The following is a 20,407-nucleotide window of genomic DNA, read 5'->3' as shown; positions in this document are numbered from 1 at the left end:
AGTGAGTCACAGTTTATAGTTGTTATTTATCTAAAGATACATGGAAAATGACTGTTAGAATTGGTCTGGAACTCAATTTTCAGAAATTTAGGAAATATCATAATGCAGAAATGTGCATTTGGATATGAGCATGTTAGTCATTAAATCTGAAAGACACATGAAACATAAATCTCGGTTAAAGTTAAGTGACAAGCTCATTTAGACAACTTCATCTTTGAAAATACCGGTCCTTTTAAGGGGGAAAACTAATGGAGTTAATAAAGGAATCAGGAACAAAATCTCGGGTATCTCCAACTTGTGAGGCCCTGAAGGTGGACCCAGTGTGAAGAAGACAAGATGTTCCACTTTTAAAGTAAAATTAGGAGTATAGAAAACATTTAGTATATGTGAATCATAAATAGAAAAAGAAACTGTGTGTTGCACAGAGAAAAACAGTATCTTACTAATAGAATGAATGATGTCATGGGAGTAAAAATCAGTTCTTTTATTTATAGATATGCCTTTGCATATATCCCACATACAAACAGCCAAATCAATCCTGCCTGAATTTAGAAAATCATTAAGATTATGACAGAAATCAGCAAACATATCCTTATTGGTTTTTAATTGGGTACAAATATATAGACAACCTAAAAAGCCATGGCAATTTGATCCATGGATTTAAAATGAAAATGAGGAGTGCACTTCTTTCATAGCATATGAAACACTTATAAAAAATATACACATCAGGACATAAGAATATATAAATTAATAATAAAAAAGAAATACATAGACTGTATTGCCTAAGAACTGTTAACCTCATAATGAGGTATGATCTCAACCATGGAAAGAAACATGGCCCCCAACTCTTAGTGTTTGATACAGGAAGTAGAAAGATCCTTTCGCTGGGGGCGAGGGGACAGGAATATGCATCTGCTGCATCTGATTTAAGTGGAAGCCTCTTCTGGACTGATCACAGTATGCAGAAGGATGGGATATGCTATTAGTCTAGCCATAAGTGATTGCAGGATTTCTCAACATTGAACATATTTTGGACTGAACATTGTTTGGGAGGGCAGTGCTGTGTATATTGTTTATCAGCATTTGTGGCCTATACCAGTGGCACCCACATCTCTGTGACAATCAAAATGTCTCCAGATATTGTTCAATGTCCCCTGGGAGGCAAAATTGCCCCCATTGATAAGCAATGACTTAAAAGATTTTCTATCTCTATCTCACTCACTTGTAAATGCCTTTTAAAAAAGGACCCCTTGGGGCGCCTGGGTGGCTCAGTTGGTTGGGCGGCCGACTTCGGCTCGGGTCAGGATCTCGCGGTCCGTGAGTTCGAGCCCCGCGTCGGGCTCTGTGCTGACCCGCTCAGAGCCTGGAGCCTGTTTCGGATTCTGTGTCTCCCTCTCTCTCTGACCCTCCCCCGTTCATGCTCTGTCTCTCTCTGTCTCAAAAATAAATAAACGTTAAAAAAAATAATAAAAAAAGGACCCCTCAAAACTAATGCAAATGATTTCAAGAACACAATATTAAACTTCAACCAACCAATTATTTTGTCCATCCATCAATAATTATTTACATCATTACAGAAAGGAACAGTCCCTCTACATTATCAAATCTAATCCCTTAACCTTATCACAGATAAGAAGCAAACTCTGCATTATTGAATGGCTTGCCTACAGTCCCTCATAGAGCTAGACAGTAACCACACCAGCAGACCAACCTTTCTGTTTTACATGTATCTTTGTCATTTGAAATCAAGTCTTTTAATTTCAAGCATTATTTCCTGTAAGAAACGGCCTCTGTTTTCATTCAGATATTAGTGAAATCTATAACAGCTTAAATAAAAGACCAGGCAACTGATGAGGCCTGTCATAAAGCTTAACATTTCAGCTAACATAATTAAATGTACTTGTCCATAGACTTGATATTTGCTGAGGAAAGAGAACTGATAGATAACAATGAATCCCAGTGTAGAAAATTGAGTACAAATGTTGACTATATTGTCCCAAACCCCTTTTTTGGATAATGGGTTTTTGTCTGCTTTTCTATTTGGAGTATGGGTAGTTTATACACAGCTTTGATTATTACGCTCACTGGCATGATTTTTCTCAGAATAAAGTATATGGGTTTCCTGCTCAGCTTTGAAAACAGCTTATTTGCATCATTAGCAATAATTCTGGCATTATTCTAAACAAATTCCAAATCTAACTTTATAGACATCCTGCAGTAATAAAGATTCAGCATCCTAGTGTTCCAAATGTAGTTCACATGAATATGTAGGTAGATACAAATGCCTGTTTGTCCTATTTCCATACTCAGATCTGCAAGGAGTGAAGAGGAAACGTTAGGCCTAGAAGAGATGACTGATACCCAGAACATGGACATCTGGGGCAAGTTGGGTCACAGACATAGGGCAAGTTATATCGTTAGACCACTAAAGTGTTCGGGACCAACAAAGACCCATGATTAGCACAATGGAGAGGTCAAGAGCTGTGAAGGAATATGGAATTGGCTGTGATGTTTGGTTATCTTATTTAGACTCCCAGTCCTCAAGCTAAAAAGAACCACTTGTTTTTTGTCAATTCCCATTCAAAGATCACTGGCCTCAGGCAGAATGGTTTAAGTAGCACCATCCCTTAATAACTTCAGTATCAAACTCTATTCTTGTAGTCCATGTGTACTCCATACCTACTATAGATTCTGACCTCTAACATGTAGAAGATTTTGTTGGGATTCCTGGTTCCATGCTGTGGTGATCCTGTGCTAGGGTCGCTGACCCTGGTATATTCACTGATCTTCTATTCCTGGGTCCGTTTACTTGAACATCTACTCTCTGTTACCTGAATCCATGCCTTGGTGCTACTATTTACCTACTGTTTCATTGTCTAGTGAGATTCATGGACTTGTCCTCTAAGGCTCCTGAAAGCCTCTTAGGCCCAGTTTTATTTCATAGATCTCTGGTCAGGACATCCTGTCTAATATTTATTACAACATTCCTGGATTTCTTTTCTTTTGCAAGGTATTATTTCATGAAGAATCCCAGTGCGCTGACATGAATAATAGTCCTGAATCCCTACTTTGATGTCATCTGATTTTCATTCTGTTAAAAAGCTAGTATCATATCTGTTTAACCAATCTAATATAATGTGCCTGGCAGAGTTTGCATGAGGATTGGATCTTAAAAATGAGGAGGGAAATTTATGCCACCTTACTCCAATATGTTTCATTTAAGCTTTCAGAGAAACTGCCCTCTCTGGGGTGGGGTGGGGGAGAGAAGAAGAAAGCGTTCCCATTTAAGTCCTTCTTGTCAAATACTATGAATGGAGGAGTTGACAGAGAAGTAAAATGCAGAGCAATTTGCTCATCTACGATCTCATGGATCTTGGCAGTGTGCTATCTTTATTAAAGTCCTCTACAAAAAGAACACCATTCTTAAAAATGTACCACCTGAGGGTTTTCAGTTAGAAAATTCAATAAAAAGCAAAAACCTAAGATTATCAATTTAGCTGTTTCTTCATATATGTTATAAAAAGAGTGCTATTTTCTAATTTGCTTCTTAGAATATATTACATTTTATTTGTATGGTGTTGTTTTTGTGTGATTTGGTTTACTCTATTTCTGATAAACAGCTGAATTCCTCAAGTACTTGAAAGCCCCTATTGACAGTGACCTTCCCAAGCCACCAAGATGAAGAGGAATCCTAATGTTACTGTTAGCCACTTTTTTTCAGTGTTAAAGAATATCGTTTCCCTATGCCACATGGACAGATTAAAACAGTACGTTTATATTTTATGTGTGTGTGTTTCATGATGTTTCGCATTAGTTTCATATCCCTCAATTACTAAACAAGGAAAGAGGAGAACCTGGCCATAAATCTGGTAACATTTTAGAAATTAGAACTGTCTAGTCCAAGGACTTTTCCAGTATTTGAGCCCTGATCTTGCAGCCATTTAGTTACAGCTAAATTGCAAACATCACATTGTGAGGCAATTAATTTCACCAGTGAACAGATTTACTTGTTAGAAAATTTTTTTCTTAGATTAAACCCAGATCCACCACCCTCTGACCTCCAACTGGAAGTCCAAGTTTATTCATTCATTTCCTTCATTTTCTATGTGGCAATTTCTCTTTAAGTATATGATAATAGAGGGGCGCCTGGGTGGCTCATTTAGTCTGACTTTTGGTTTCATCTCAGGTCATGACTTCAGGGTTTGGTTCATGAGATCAAGCCCTGTGTCAGGCTCTGGGAAGGTGACTTGGGATTTCTCTCTTCTCTTTCTCTGTGCCTCCCTGGCTTTCTCTCTCTCTCTCTCTCTCTCTCTCCCTCCCTCACTCCCTCCCTCCCTCCCTCTCTCAAAAAATGAATTTAAAAAAATTTACAAATAATGAAAAAAAAAGCATTTGATAATGGATATTACACAGCTTTGTGCCCCTCCTTTTTTTTTTCTTTTTGAAACCTCTCCAAACAAAAAAGGTTCTTTCAATTCCTTGTCATATATAGCGATTTTACCCTTCTAGTCCTCTTTCTCTGAACATGCTCCAGGTTCCTTATATATGTATTTTTAAATGAGAATGAGAACGGAACACACAACTACAAGCATGACTTGTTCAACAGAGTGTGATAATCACAGTCATTGAATGATCTACAGGACTGCTAATAAAAACCTGCTCCATTACCTTCCTTACTCTGTTAATGATCTCACCGTTTGTTTTTCTGAGGGGGGAAGGTTATGTTTCTGTATATCCGATAACAAAGTAGACCAAATAAAGGTTCCAGACTAGATCTGATTCTGGGGAAGTGGGCAAATAAGTCAGGCTCTTAGTTAATGTTTATTCTAATTGTAAAATATGCATTTTTTTAAAAGTTCTCAAAACACTGGATATTGTGTCTGGGAAGTGTCATTTGGCTTTTATTAATGTGCATATAAAATAAATCTCTCCTATTTTGTGCTTTTCTTATATGCCAGACAGCATGGAAACATATTTTTGGACATTATGTTATGCATTTTTAAGCCTCATTGTTACTCTATTTTATGATCACATCTCGCCTTATCATTTATTTTCCCAAACATTATATTTATGCTAGCTTGTTGAATTTTATGTATGCTTATAAAACTTAATGTGTTTTTTTTCAAATAAGGTAAGGGGTATATTAATAAATACAATTCAGTTTAAATACAATAGTAGCTTGTATTCAAATAAAAGAAAAAGTAAAGCATATGCATGTATAAAATATTTTTTTAATTTAATATTTCTAAAGAAATACAAGGGGTTTGGGAAAAAATTTTATATGGGTAAAGCAAAAATGAAATTTCCTTCCTTATTCACCATAATTTTCATCACAAAAATAACCACAGTTAAACTCTAACATGTGCCATTTCCACTTCTTTTTAATTCATCTTTACTTTCTTCCTCCTTTATAGTCACTTCTTTCTGCGTTTCCCGTTAGGTAATCTACCTACCTACCTACCTATCAATCATCTATTTTTCTGAAAGAAAAACTAACAGAAAAAAAGGACTGGATGACTTTTCATCTCATCACATACATTTAATTTTTTAACAGCTGAACAATATTCTATTACAAGGAACTAACTGATTTTTTTAGCCACTTTCTTCTTTGCAGAATATTAATTTGTTTTACTCTATCACTTCTACAAATAGTTTTGTAAGGAACATCATTTTGAAGGTTCCAGAAGTGGTGTGGCTGGATAAAAGCTTGTATAATAAAATTACGTTAGAAACTGAAATGTTAGATCATCCACTGTCTTCAAAAGAAATAAAAATAAAAATTATACTTTCACTAAAATAATCAATCGTGTCTTTCATAATATATACTCTACAACTAAGGGCATTTTTAATCTATGTATTCTAAATAAGTTTTTAAAAATTTTTGTTAAGTTTATTTATTTATTTTGAGAGAGAGAGTGAGCAAGTAGGAGAGGGGTAGGGAGAGGGAGAGAGAGAATTCCAAGCAGACTCCTCACTGTCAGCACAGAGCCTAATGCAGGGCTTGAGTTCACAAACTGTGAGATCATGACCTGAGCCGAAACCAAGAGTCAGACATTTCAATAATTGAGCCACATTCAGGTGCCCTTGTATTCTAAGCAAGTCTTAAGCTGCTCACCTTTTTGACAATTTTTATCACCTCAACTTCTATAATTCATTTGTTACCTCTTACCTTTTTGATAAAAGCCATCTTAACAGGTATGAGGTAATATCTCCTTGTGGTTTTGATTTACAGTGCCCTGATGATTAATGATGTTGGGCACCATTTCATACACTTTTTGGCCATCTATGTCTATATCTAATCTATATCTATAGCTATATCTATAGCTATCTATCTATCTATCTATCTATCTATATCTTCTTTGGGGAAAAAATCTGTTCAGGTCCTTCATCCATTTTTAATTGGATTATTCACTTTTTTATTATTCAGTTGTAGGAGCTCTTTATATATTTTGGATACTAACCCCTTATGAGATATATCGTTTGAAAATATTTTCTCACATTCCTATATGTTACCTTCTCAATCTATTATTTCCTTTGCTTTTGGTTTCTTATTCAAAGAACCATTGCTAAAACCAATGTCAAGGATCCTTTTCTTTGTTTTCTTTTAGCACTTTCATGGTTTCAGGTCTTATATTTAAGTCTTCAATCCATTCTGAATTCACTTTTGTAAGATGTCTAAGACAGGAGGCCAGGTTCGGGGTACCTGGGTGGCTCAGTCATTTAAGTGTCTGACTTCAGCTCAGGTCATGCTCTCAGAGTTTGTGACTTCAGGCCCTGCATCAGGCTCTGTGCTGACAGAGCGGAGCCTGGAGCCTGCTTCTGATTTTTGTCTCCCTGTCTCTCAGCTCCTTCACTGTTCATGTTCTCTCTCTCTAAAAAATGAATAAACATTTTTTTTAAAGGAGCCCAGTTTCATTCCTTTGCATGTGGATATCCAATCTTCATAATACCATTTACTGAATAGGCTATCCTTCCCGCATTGAGTGTTCCTGCTACTCTTGTCAAAACTTAGCTTACCTTATCTGTGTGGGCTTATGTCTGTGCTCTTTATTCTGTTCCATTGATCTAGTTTTCTGTTTTCATGCTGATACCACACTGTTTTGATTACTACAGATTTATATTATAGTTTGAAATCAGGAAGTGTGATTCTGCTGAAGACTTGCACTATTATTACACTGCTATTTCTGCCTTCAGAAGTGTTAGAAATTGTTTAATATGTTTAAGTGCTCCAATATTAGGTGTGTATATATTTATATTTATTCTATTCTCTTGAGAAGTTGACCCCTTTGTTATTATATAATGTTTTTGTCTCTTATTGCAGCTTTTGATTTATAGTCTTTTTGTCTGATATAAGTACGGCCACCCCGTTTTCTTGTAGTCCTCATTTATGGAATATCTATTCAATCCCTTCATTTTCAGCTGGGGAATGTGCTTAAAGCTCAAGTGAGTTTCTTGTAGTCAGGGAAGTCAGATCTTGTTTTCTTGTTTTGTTTTGTGTGAAATCTACTCAGTCACTCCGACTTTGAATTGGAGAACTTAAAACATTTACAATTAAAATATTATTGATTGTTAAGGATTTATTATCCCCATTTTGTTAACAGCTCTCCAAAATTCTTCATCTTTTCTTTCTCTCTTGCTGTCGTTCCTTAGAAGATGATGAGTTTTTTGCAGTGGTGTACTTTATTCTCTATCATCTGTGTATCTACTATAGATTTTAGCTTTGTGTTTACTATAAAGCTTTCATAGTACATAAGAGTCTATTTTAAGCTTGAAATAACTTGAATTATATTTTAAAAGTTCTACATATTTACTTTCCTCCCGTCCAGTTTATGCTGTTGCTGATCCAGTTTATGCCTTTTTGGATTCTATATCCATTGGCAAAATATTATAGTTAATTTTAATGCTTTTGTCTTGTAAACTGTATGTTAGAGTTCAAAGTGATTTATTTAAAAAATGTTTATTTACTCTTGAGAGAGAGAGAGAGAGAGAGAGAGAGAGAGAATATGAATGGGGGAGGGGCAGAGAGGGAGACACAGGATCTGAAGCAGGCTCCAGGCTCTGAGCTGTCAGCACAGAGCCTGACATGGGGCTAGAACGCACAAACTGCAAGATCATGACCTGCGCCAAAGTCAGCTGAGCCAACTGAGCCAAAGTTAGCTGAGCTAACCAACTGAGCCACCCATGCACCCAAGTTCAAAGTGGTTTAAAACCAACATTGCAGTGTCAGATTAGTTCAAATTGGAGTACATATTTATATTCAGCAGTGAATTTTATACTTTCACATATATACACATATATATTCACAGATTTTATATATATATATCATATGACTAATTATTGTTCTTTCAGTTCAGCTCAAAGAACTCATTTTAGAATTGCTTATAAGTCAGGTCTAGTGGTGATAAATCCCCACAGTTTTCATTTGTCTGGGAAAGTCTTTATTTCTCCTTCATTTTGAAAGATAACTTTGCAGGGCATATTGTTTTTGAGTTTTTTGTTTGTCTGATTTTTTGTTTTTGTTTGTTTGTGTTTCCCCTGAGTATATTGAATACATCATTTTACTCTCTTCTGGCCTGCAAGGTGTCTGCTGACAGTTTTCTCACAGTCTTATCAGGATCCCTTTATATTTGTGAGTCTATTTTCTCTTCCTGTTTTCAAACTGCTCTCTTTGTCTTTAATTATTGAGAACTCAATTATAACGTGTCTTGAAGTTCTCCTTGGGAAGAATCTTTTGGGAATCTTAAAGATCCATGTACATGGTGGCCATATCTTTCCTCAGAATTGGGAAGCTTTCAGCCATTATCTTTTTTAAGTTTGTGTATTTATTTCAAAAGAGAGAGAGAGAAAGCAAGTGTGCAGATGCTGGGTGAGGGACTGAGAGAGAGGGAGAGAGAGAGAATCCCAACCAGGCTCCTCACTATCAGCACAGAGCCCAACATGAGGCTCGATCCCATGAACCATGAGATCATGACCTGAGCTGAAGTCAGACATTCAACCAAATGAGTTACGCAGGCACCCTAGCCATTATTTTTTTAAATATTTTTTCTGTCCCTTTCTCTGTCTCTTCTCCTTATCAGACTCCAATAATGTCAATATTACTTTGTTTGATTGCGTCATAGTCCACATAGGCTTTCTTTATTTCTTGTTAATTTTAATTTCTTTTGTCTTCTATGGATAATTTCAAGATATCTGTCTTTAAGTTCACAGATTCTTCTGTGTGCTTGAACATATTGCTGAAACTCTCTATTGCCTTCTTCATTTCATTGACTGTATTCTTCAGCTGTTTAATTATTTTTTATACTTTTTATCTTTTTTTTGTTTTGTTCATGCATTCTGTTTTGACTTCATTGAGTTGTCTGTGTTCTTTTGACTTACTGAGCTTCCTCAAAATATTTATTGTGAATTATTACTCATGAAACTCACAGATTATTGCTTCTTTGGAGTTCATTAATGAAAAATGATTGTGTTTCTTGTGTGTGTGTGTGTGTGTGTGTGTGTGTGTGTGTGTGTGTGTGTTACTTTTTCATGTTTCTGATGGTTTTGTGTTAATGTCTGTATATCTGAGGGATAATTAATGTCTTCCAATCTTTTCAGACTGGCTTCAGTGTGAAAAGATCTTCACCTGAAGTGGCTGGTAAGCATCAGTTTGGAGGGCATCAGCTGGGTGTACCCATTGTGGCTGCACCCATTATGGCAGAACAAAGCTATGACCTAGGACCTGGATCAGGGTACAGAACAGTGGAGCCTTGGTCCTGTGTATGGCAGGGCACCCTGGTATCCTGATCCTAGAGACCTTGGTACTGGGATCCTTGGGGACATGTCTCACTGCAGTAAGAGCTGTAGACGAAGAAGCTGATGTACCAACAAGGACTCTAGGAAGCTTCTTCATTTGAAATCAGTGTTGGTGTCTCTATTCTATTCCATTGGTCTATGTGTCTGTTTTTGTGCCAATACCATGCTGTCTTGATGATTACAGTTTTTTAGTAGAGGTTAAAGTCTGGGATTGTGATGCCTCCTGCTTTTGTCTTCTTCTTCAATATTACTATGGTTATTCGGGGTCTTTTGTGGTTCCATACAAATTTTAGGATTGCTTGTTCTAGCTTTGAGAAAAATGCTGTTGCAATTTTGACTGAGATTGCATTGAATGTATAGATTGCTTTGGGTAGTATTGACATTTTAACAATATTTATTCTTCCAATCAATGAGCATGGAATGCTTTTCCATTTCTTTGTATCTTCTTCAATACCCTTCATAAGCTTTCTATAGTTTTCAGCATACAGATCTTTTATATATTTGGTTAGGTTTATTCCTAGGGATTTTATGCTTCTTGGTGCAATTGCGAATGGGATCAGTTTCTTTATTTCTCTTTCTGTTACTTCGTTATTAGTGTATAAGAATGCATCTGATTTCTGTACATTAATTTTGTATCCTGCAACTTTGCTGAATTCATATATAAGTTCTAGCAGACTTTTGGTGGAGTCTATCGGGTTTTCCATGTATAGTATCATGTCATCTGCAAAAAGTGAAAGCATGACTTCATCTTTGCCAATTTTGATGCCTTTGATTTCCTTTTGTTGTCTGATTGCTGATGCTAGAACTTCCAAAACTGTGTTAAACAACAGCGGTGAGAGTGGACATCCCTGTTGTGTTCCTGATCTCAGGGGGAAAGCTCTCAGTTTTTCCACATTGAGGATGATATTAGTTGTGGGCTTTTCATAAATGGCTTTTATGATGTTTAAATATGTTCCTTCTATCCCAACTTTCTTGATGGGACCAACAAACATATGGCCAACTAATCTTTGACAAAGCAGGAAGGAATATCCAATGGAAAAAAGAGTCTCTCTTTAACAAAGGGTGCTGGGAGAACTGGAGAGCAACATGCAGAAGAATGAAAATGAGAACACTTTCTTACACCATTCACAAAAATAAACTCAAAATGGATGAAGGACCTGAATGTGAGACAGGAAACCATCAAAACCCTAGAGGACAAAGCAGGAAAAAACCTCTCTGACCTCAGCCGCACCAATTTCTTACTTGACACATCCCCAAGGGCAAGGGAATTAAAAGCAAAAATGAGCTACTGGGACCTCATGAAGATAAAAATCTTCTGCACTGCAAAGGAAGTGATCAACGAAACTAAAAGGCAACCAACGGAATGGGAAAAGATATTTGCAAATGACATATAGGACAAAGGGCTAGTATCCAAAATCTATAAAGAACTTACCAAACTCCACACCCGATAAACAAATAATCCAGTGAAGAAATGGGCAGAAGACATGAATAGACACTTTTCTAAAGAAGACATCCAGATGGCCAACAGGCACATGAAAAGATGCTCAACGTCACTCCTCATCAGGGAAATACAAATCAAAACTACACTGACATATCACCTCACACAGGTAACAGTGACTAAAATGAACAAATCAGGAGACTATAGATGCTGGCGAGGATGTGGAGAAATGGGAACCCACTTGCACTGTTGGTGGGAATGCAAACTGGTACAGCCACTCTGGAAAACAGTGTGGAGGTTCCTCAAAAAATTAAAAATAGATCTACCCTATGATCCAGAAATAGCACTGCTAGTAATTTACATAAGGGATAAAGGAGTACTGATGCATAGGGGCACTTGTACCCCAACGTTTATAGCAGCACTTTCAATAGCCAAATTATGGAAAGAGCCTAAATGTCCGTCGACTGACGAATGGATAAAGAAGTTGTGGTTTATATATACAATGGAATACTACTTGGCAATGAGAAAGAATGAAATCTGGCCTTTTGTAGCAATGTGGATGGAACTGGAGAATGTTATACTAAGTGAAATAAGTCCTACAGAGAAAGACAGATACCATATGTTTTCACTCTTATGTGGATCCTGAGAAACTCAACAGAAGACCAGTGGGGGAGGAGAAGGGGGGAAAATGTTACAGAGAGGGAAGGAGACAAACCATAAGAGACTCTCAAATACTGAGAATAAACTGAGGGTTGATGGGGGTCCGGGGGAGGGGAAAGTAGGTGATGGGCACTGAGGAGGTCACCTGTTGGGATGAGCACTGGGTATTGTATGGAACCAATTTGATAATAAATTTCATATTTAAAAAAAAAGACATCAATGTTGGTGAAGACTGTGGGAATCCTTAATAGCAAAGGTGGCAAATGTCCATGTGGTAAAGTTCACTGGAGTTCTCCAGCTCTCCTTTGCCCCACAGGGTGAAATTCCTCTGACGGAATGCCTCTTGTCACCAAACTGCTCTGGACTGTGGGATGGAGTAACAGATAAAATGCTTCCTATGCCTTTCTGTGGGGTCCTCCTCAGTTTTTAAGCTCCACGGGGTTTTTGCTGCTTCTTCATTATAGAACAGAGTTTTCCCTAGTTTTTTGTCAGTTTGAAGTTGCTTATTGTTTTTGTTTGTTTGTTTGTTCATTTTTGTGGAACAGGTAAGTGCTGGGACCTGCTATGCTAGCCTTCAATCTTGCTATATGACCTGTCTCTATTTTCGTTAATTATTTTTCTGTTTTCTACCAGCTAAGAACCTACCTCACCCCTACACCAGGGGACAAAAATCTGTGGTAAAAATACTATACTATTTTAGAACACAATAACACTAAATTTTTAAAAGTCTTTAAGTTATACATTCTAATTCCAGTTAGGTATTTCATGATAAAAAACAAAGCTCTGTACATTAATATTTTCACAAAAATTAATTATGGTCAAATGTAAAAACTACTGCTACACAACACTCAGATCTTAAATATAGTAATAATACTATTTTTATCATATTGACAAGTAAAAACTGATCACGTTTAGAATTATATTTAACCTTACCGGTTGCCTGTTGCTTTTGCTGTCCTATTTATAACAGATATTTCCTATAGTGAGGTCCCAGTGTTTGAGTAACTATGGTTCTCACCAGGTTGGAGTATAGTTATACAAATTCCAACAAAGATTCTAAATCATCAGGTACTGAAAGCATTTGGTGCAGAAGACACTGGTATTTTATAGCTGTGTTTGGGGAATCCGACATACCCAGGAATGCAAATTATAGATTTTTAAATCAGCTTTTGCTAAAGATAAATGCATACAAGTGTGAATCAAAGGTAAACAAAGATAACAGGCATTACAGAAAGTATTGCAAATATAGTTATAATACAACAAAACAATCACAGTGCTCAAATATTGTTTTCTAGTTTGTATCAGACAGCAATTAAGGCATTATCCCTTCGCTGTGTAATGTACATTACAATACTTCTCTCATTAAAAGCCCCTTATATAATTTATGATGTCCAACATTTAAGTTAATGTTTGCTTAACTAGCCTTGGAGCATTCTTTTTCTCACCCAGTTTTCTCTCCCACAATCCCAGGCAAAAGCCATTCTTTTCCTCAGCTACCGGCTCTTTCCTCTGCAGAAACTGCACAGACAGGGATAGCTATATATACGAACAAGCCATTTATTTAAAGGGGATGAGTTTGTTTTCTCATTTGAAATTTTAATTAAGATTTTAAAAATAGTATTTCTTATGATGTTCCCTCAAAATAATAACTTTGTATATAAATAAGAAAACACACTGTAGAATTCTCTTTCCAAATAATGTAGACATCCCAGCCACCTTTAACTATGGAGTGCTTCACATATGGCTGGAATGAGTTGAAATGTAACTATAAAATGCCAACTGTATTTTAAATAATGTAAATTATATCATTAATAATTCTTATGTTAATTGCATGATGAAATGCTGAAATTTATAAGGGTTAAATGGATTATTTTATTAAAATTAATTTTACCTGTTTCCCTTTTCCATTGTGGCTACTAGGCAATTTCAACTTCATATGCTTGTATTTGTAGCTCTTATTACATGTCAGTTGGATAACAAAAGCGTATTCTACACTCTTAGGACTGTGGCTACGCATTGTACAAGTGTGACATTTGAAGGAATTTCATTGTCTCATTCAATGCTAAATGATTAAAAAATTTGCTGCATATATAAATGAATCTATGCCAACAACCCTACCACTGAGAAAGTCACGGGACGTGAACAAATTTATATAATTTTCATTTATCTCCCTTAACTGAATCCACAATATCTAAATAATATCACTGGAAATATCTAAATAATATCTAAAATCACTGGAAATTATTTATTCTCCTCATTATCAACTCAAGTTTAGTCAGGATTAAAAAAAGACGGTTGGAAATATGAAGTGTGATTATTTACTAAAACCATATCAAATCATTCTCTAACATTCTCTAATTCACAGGGACAGAATCAAAGTCATGGAAATTAAGATCTATGGGTAGTAAAACTTTCATTACTTGTGATTTCAGTCTTCCAACAATTTGTGCTTATTTGCAGTAAATGATTTTGTCATTTGCTTAGCAGAATGATGCACATTCTTATCACAAAGAAATATGCCGCTGGCATAGTCATGAAGACTTCTCACCTAAACTGCAAAGCTAAGAACACCACCCAAAGAGAACTGCTCTCTCAGATAGCTTTGTTTGAAATAAATAATACTAAAATGTATTCACTGGGAAGAAAAAAAAAAAAAAAAAACAAAAACAATAAAAAACCCTCAAACTCCAAAGTTCTATGTGGCCTGTGCTAAAAATATCAATACAGCAATTTATAATATTTAGGGAGTTTCCATTCTGCCTCTCACAGTGAATGATCCTTGTGAGGACTGATCTCCCCTCAAAGTAACAGAACTCATTTAACAGCTTTTCACCAACAATTTTCTCCCTCAAATCCATTTGAGTTTGCTAAGGAATCTCCCATAGAGGCTCGCCACAGTGCAGTCACTTCTCATCTGTTCCAGGAATAAAGCCCCTGTGATTTGAAAGTCCTATTTATAGTCTCTAATCTACAGAGAGCCTTGGGGTAGGGGGAGGGCTTTCAGCTTGTTAGAAATGGAAGGGAATTTTGAAATAGAAATCAGTCTCTGAACTTGGCATCCTTACATTTTCACAGGCATGAAAAAAAAAAAGATGAATGTATATTTAATTTAGTCCCTCATGGAATTCTCTCCTATATTATTCACTATTTGCCTAAGTCTAATCGACTCAAATTATTATAAATAAACTGATGCTGCTGAAGATCATTTCAAGTTTGACATTCTATGAATATACACAGGTATAAAGTTCTTGATAAGAATGTGGTAAAGGATTTAATAAATAATTGGTGAATTACATGCGACTGGGGAACAGAGAAAGCAAAAAGTCACAAATTTAGGTAAGACCACCACATTATAAACTAAAAATATAACTTCTGCCCCCTGGCGTTGGGGTAGCGGCAGCTCTGTTTGTTGGCCAACAGATCCGCGATCAGATGAATCCAGCAAGAAAAGTTACTAATTGGATCATCCCAGCAGTAAAACTGATTAGGCATTTCTGGTCCCTATTTCCACACGTTACTGTGATGTCTCAGCATTCTCTGATTCACTTCTTAGTCATATGATATTTTCTTGGGTATCTGATATTTTCTTCCATCTTTTACCCTGATCCTCCTTCTGATGTCTCCCATTCAGTCTTGCTGCCATAAGCTACTTGCTGCCATCTCTTGGTAACCGTGGCTACCTGGCTACCTGGAAGGAAGCTAAGACCATCCTTCTTTTGGATCACAGATGAGGTTTCCTTCTCAGAAGAGGTCTCAATCAGTCTTTGCTTTCAGGAGCTTCTGATTCCCTCATCCTTAATAAACCGAAGTTATAAGATGTCTGAGCAACATGATGTCTTGTGTTATAGAGGGAAAGACCCTACTCTGTGTATATTACACTGTTTGACAGAGACCTAGCAATAAAGGTTTCGAGCTCCATGCCTCATACTATCTATGCCAAAAACATTTAATTCACTCTGTTCACACAGTTTTTAATTCTTTGATCTCTAGGTACATGCATCCTGTTTCAGAGCAATAAATGGGAATCACAGATATTAAGCTGTTTGGGTACTTCACCTAACAATCTCACCCTACCCCTTTTATGGAAGGCTCTGTCAAACTCAGGGTTAGTTACTGAATGAAGCCACAAAAGAACTTGCCTTGGATAGAGGTCCCTTCCAGGACACATCCCAGTTTTTCATGTGAAATAGACTACCAGTGGTATATTCCCACCAAGTGGCCAGATATTTCTGAATCCTCTGAAAACAGTCAAAGATTTTATATATGAACTGTATGAATCAGAAAAAAATCCCAAAAGAAGGGTCAAATTCTAGTACTAGTTCTATTAAGTTTCTCTGAAACTCTGGATAAGTCACTTAAGCCCTCTTAATTTCCAACACCTCTTTGACTATCACTGAGTTAAAGTAAATGTCTTACAAAGTAATTGTCATCCCCCAAACTAAATCAATTGTGGTCAGAATAAAGAAGGGGTAGAACATATCTAAAACATCATGTTTGGCTTCTGCCAAACTTCTCAAACTAGTCCTGGCTCTACACAGACCTTTTCCAGATCTTTCTGTGAAGGGTAAGTTGCAAATCTCATTGGTCAGACTATGCGGTATTTATTGGGTTTAAATAGTGCTTAATAAGAAATCATCCATGATTCATTCCTTCCTTATCTTGGCATTTCTACTTCAGCTCTATTCTGCGGTATCTACATCGATGGAATCTTTTTGGCTCAGTTATATACCCTGTCTCTCCTGCATGCAGGCTTGTGTATACCAGGAAACAGACAGATATTACTGGGGATATAGAAATTTCTCAGGTCTTGAGTCTAGGTCAGTTGTGACAACTCTTGCTTTGTCCACATATGTGTGTTGCAGCATGAGACAATGACATACTATTATTGAGATGATACTTTGATATTCAAGAACTTCTCAAGAACTCCATGTGGAGAATTCATGATTGGTAGGACAGGATTTGGGTTTACTAAGAATCCAATCAAAATCTGGAAAAACAACAAAATCTCACCTTTACCTCTAACAAACATTTGACATTTTACATAAACTATGTTAAACAGAGTCAAGAGAACTTTCATAAGACATTATCTCTCAGTTATCAACAATATAATTCACCTATGGATATATACAATTATAAGAGGAAAGTTCCAGAACCCCAAGAGGAGAAGATTCAACCCATTTATACATTATTAATATACTACTTAAATAAGTAGTGCCCTATTTCTCATTTTAAATATCACCAGGGGACATTTTAATGGTTTTAGATATTTTTAAAATGTACCTTAGTTCTTTCTTTTCTATAGAATTCAAGCAGCACATACATTTTTTTTTGGAAAAATGGACTAATTTAAGTCATAAAGAACAGAAAAGGATGGCCTATTTTCAAATAAATGTGTGAAAGCTGACTTTAATAATTTGGACACCGTCAGGCCAAACATTAAATCATAAAGCTAGTGATGGGCTATATCTCTTAATCCCACTCCTAATTTTGGTATACCTCAAAGGGCAAACTATATGTATAATCTTTCTTACCCATAATAAATTGATGTCATTAGTTTTCTTTTAAGGGATTTATCTGCTTTATATTTATTTAGTCAGCAAATAAGCACTAGGCTCTTTTACTGTATTTTCCTAGTAGAGCATCAACATGTATTTGTGGGGCACTGCTCAACCACAGAGGGTACCATTTACATTCACAGTCACTGCAGATTTGTATGTATTAGAATACTTTTCTAGCAGGTGACAGAAAAGCATCATTTTTAAAGAATAGATGTTGCTGAATTGTACAAATGTACCACTCTCTTAGACAATCAATTCATATAGTTTCTTTCTCCTCGATACACAATACTTCCTTTTTCTTCTTTACTTTCACCAGATGGCATTGCTTCGCAGAGAAAATAGAAGCCATCAAAAGAGTGCTATCTCATTATCCCAGCACCCTATCTATGCACCTGTCTGTTTCTATGTGCTCTGCCTTCCCTGTTACTGTGGATCAACCTTCTTGCTCTACTCTCTGAAAATACCTCCTTTTGAGATTGACATCCTAACCTTTTCACCTCATCAAGGGCAAACCTCTGGCAATTACATGCTCCTTTCATCAACTTTTCCATCTTTACTAGATTATTTTCATCAACATACAGCATGACAAAATGTATTGTATTAAAAAAATCAGTTGACCCCACATCTCCCTTCATTCATAACTACTGTTTCTTATTATTCTTCCTTACAGCAAAACTGACTGAAGTACTGCTTCTATTTCATGTACCTCCCACTCCTTCCTGGCTCTACTTTATTCAAGTTTATACTTTACCTACTCCATGGAAACTAAACTTGTCACAATAACAATGACCTCTACAATACTATAACCAATAGTTGAATTTTCAAACTCTTAGCTGACCCATCAGTTGCATGAATACAGATAATTACCATTTTCTTGAACCACTTTCTTCACGTGGACTCTGGGACATGATTTTCCTAGCCTGTCGCAAGGCTTTAAAAGACATCTCTGTGCTGAGGAATGTGTTCTTAACTGGCTATTTGACATTTCTACCTGGACGTCTAATTGGTATCCAAAGCTTAATATGCTGTAATAGTGGTATGTTTTACCTTCTTATGTATTAACTCCAATCAGCTTGAGGCCTTAAAAGGAAAGACAGGATTTCTAAAGAGGAAGGAATTCTGCTTCCAGACTGCAACATCAGCTCTTCCCAGATTTTCTAGCCCACTGGCCTGCAGTGCAAATTTTGGATTTGTCAGCCTTACACTCCCTTGAGCCAATTCCTTAAAGTCTCTTTCTCTATTATCTATCTATCCATCCATCCATCCATCCATCCATCCATCATCTCCCCCCTTTTTTTTAATGGCACATGCTTTGGTGTGCATGTTTTATTATTTTTTTTTTAATTTTTAAATGTTTATTTTTGAGAGGGAGAGAGAGAGACAGAGCACGAGTGGGGAGGAGCAGAGACAGAGGGAGACACAGAATGCGAAGCAAGCTCCAGGCTCTGAGCTGACAGCACAAGCCCGATGTGTGGCTCAAGCTCATGAACCACAAGATCATGACCTGAGCCGAAGACGGACGCTTAACCGACTGAGCCACCCAGGGGTCCTTATCCATCATCTACTATTAATTCTGATTCTCCGGAGAACCCTACCACATATGTGAAATAAAAAGTTCCTAACTTTCCCCCATACTTGTTCCTCTGGCATTTTCGATATCTTGGTAAATAACGTACTTTTTATTGTCATTTGTTCAGATCAAAATAACAACAGCAACAACAACTACAACATCCTTGACTCAGTTGTTTCCCTTGTACATCACATCTAATCCATTAGGAAATTATATAAACTTACCTTCAAAATGAGTCAGGCTCTCACTACCTCTCTTCACACTACTAACTTTTACCTGGAACAATTGAAGTTACTTTCTCACATCAACCTTAATTTTTTTTTAACTATATGTAGGTGGACCTCAAAGCTAATAGCACACACCCTGTGGGGAACAACTGAATCATTTACACTAAAACAAAATACCCACTATCACAATTATTATTCTGGAGGTACTGGCTAACACAATTAGATAAGAGAAAACATATAGAGAGAAAAATTAAAATTAATGGTATAAAAATACACTGGTGGCATGACTGAATATCTGGAAAGCACAGATGATTCCACTAAAAAATTAGCCAACTGCAACACACACCAAACACAGCATGGAAGACAGAGTGAGACATCATGAATTCAGAGACAGTATGAAGTTGGAGAGACTAACATCCAGAACCAAACTATGACATGTGTTAGCTGTGATCTTGAACAACCTTGACCTCTTTTTACCTCTCGTTTCTTACATGGAAAATGGAGTTACACAGAGCTGTGTCATGGAGTTCTTATAAGTATCAAAATAATTAACATATGTTAACTACTGGGAATATTTCTTAGATACAGAGTTTGGTATAATAGCTATATTGTTATGACATTATTAATATTGACATAAGCTATTGCTAAAATTTATACAATAGGTTATATTGTATAAATATAGCCTTTTTCAAACATAACCCCTTTTTCAAACTGCAAATTGTTTGCCCATCCCCTCTAAATTGTACTCCTCTCTGAAGAGCACAGTAACCATATTCTTTAGAAAGAAGTTGACAGCTTTATCTAAGAGTCAGAGAGATGATAATCTTACGTTATTTTGGGAGTCTGTATCCTCTGATCTCATCTTTTTCTACTGGGCCCATAGCAACTTATACTATACAGTACCAAGAAATTAATATTGAAAGGCCGGCATCAATGTTGCAAAGCTCTATTTGCACCAAGGACGACTTATTTCAAATATATGCACCTATGTCCAATATCTATTCTTCATAGAGAAGGCTAACACAAGATGATATCAGTCTTATACAGCAAGTATGAGTGGAAATGACAGAATTCCGTTCCTTACGTATGAGTTACAGAACAAGTCTCTGAAATGTTATAAAGTAAGGCCTGTAGGATGTCACCAGGCAAACGATAACACAGT

General features: G+C 36.4%; 1 protein-coding gene across 2 annotated transcripts in view; it reads right to left on the bottom strand.

Annotated features, from left to right (window-relative positions):
- DPP10 (dipeptidyl peptidase like 10) overlaps positions 1-20,407 on the bottom strand; it is a 653,109-nt gene that overhangs the window by 392,134 nt on the left and 240,568 nt on the right. The gene's annotated exons all lie outside the window — the stretch shown is intronic.

The sequence above is a fragment of the Prionailurus viverrinus genome, chromosome C1, assembly GCF_022837055.1.
Source record: "Prionailurus viverrinus isolate Anna chromosome C1, UM_Priviv_1.0, whole genome shotgun sequence".
In the NCBI taxonomy this organism is placed as follows: Eukaryota; Metazoa; Chordata; class Mammalia; order Carnivora; family Felidae; genus Prionailurus; species Prionailurus viverrinus.
Note: the sequence above shows the minus strand (reverse complement) of the source record. Positions and strands in the feature narration are given on the sequence as shown.